We start from the raw sequence: 1,169 nt of genomic DNA on the forward strand, positions 1-1,169 counted from the left end.
TTTAAAAAATGTATATTGATATATCAGTATCTGATTTCAAGAATCCAGTGTCAGTTAGGCTCTGTAGACCACCTCCATGTTCCAATGTGTTAAAATCTATCTATCACCGTCACTCTACAGACAGTGGATGAATATTCAAATCCACTCACTACAGGCTAATTATAACAAAGCCGATACACCGAAGACTTTGATATTTCCATGGAGACAGCTCAGTCTCTATGTGTCTAAGTTTATCCCCTATAGCTCGGTCACACATACAGTAACAGCTGTAGAAAATAAGCACTTGAGATGTGTTCATGGAGGTTGGTTGCTGTTTGCTTGTCGTGGGGGGAAAAAGGCAGGTCACCCATAAAATCTGTTGCACCGACCCTGTGTTTGTAACGAGAGGCAGAGCACCTGTCTGAGAACAGCATGTACAAATCTGTCTTCTTTGAGGTGGAGGGCACGCTGAAACAATGGGAGTGAAACTCACATGCAGCTGAAAGTTAGAATGGGAGACAGGAGGGTCTGGGTTTCCTCTCATCTCTGTAGATCATGTGACTGAGAACAATCGTTTGTTTCAGTTGTGATATGAGATATGTTTTTGTTATTATTCAGTTCTCTATTTCACTGCTGCCTTGCTGTTGGTGCTACTCTCTCAACTGAAGATATTTTGTCACTTTTCAGTGATCAGTGAATGAATAAGCCTTCAGTATCTCAACAAACACCGAGTGGTTAACTAGGGTTCGTATTTGGTGTATTGGTGGCAAAACAACTACGTGCGTGCGCGCGTGCGTCTGTTTGTACACATGCGTGTGCGTCGCCAAGCGCGCGCACTGTCCATACACGTGCCCTTGTCTGCGTCGTGCAGCTCATTACGTTTGATCCATGCGGGGCTCCTGCGCCTGCACTCGGCACTTGGCGGACAGACGCGCAGGGCAGGCAGTGGTGTGCTGCTGCTGCTGCTGCTGCTGCTGATAACCGCTCAGTTCATCACAGTCCTCCTCCAGTCACGGTGAAGCAGTCTGGGATTCCTTCAGTGCTCGTTCGGGGATGCGCATCTGGACCGGAGAGTGTCCCGGGGACAATTACGCGTCGAGGCGCTCCGCTGTACCTCTCCCTGTCCCCCTGCCCCCACAGAGGAAATAATCACACCGACTGAGGACAGTTTGGCTTTTTTTGTTGACAGA

This window comes from Enoplosus armatus, chromosome 5 (assembly GCF_043641665.1).
Source record: "Enoplosus armatus isolate fEnoArm2 chromosome 5, fEnoArm2.hap1, whole genome shotgun sequence".
NCBI classification, from domain to species: Eukaryota; Metazoa; Chordata; class Actinopteri; order Centrarchiformes; family Enoplosidae; genus Enoplosus; species Enoplosus armatus.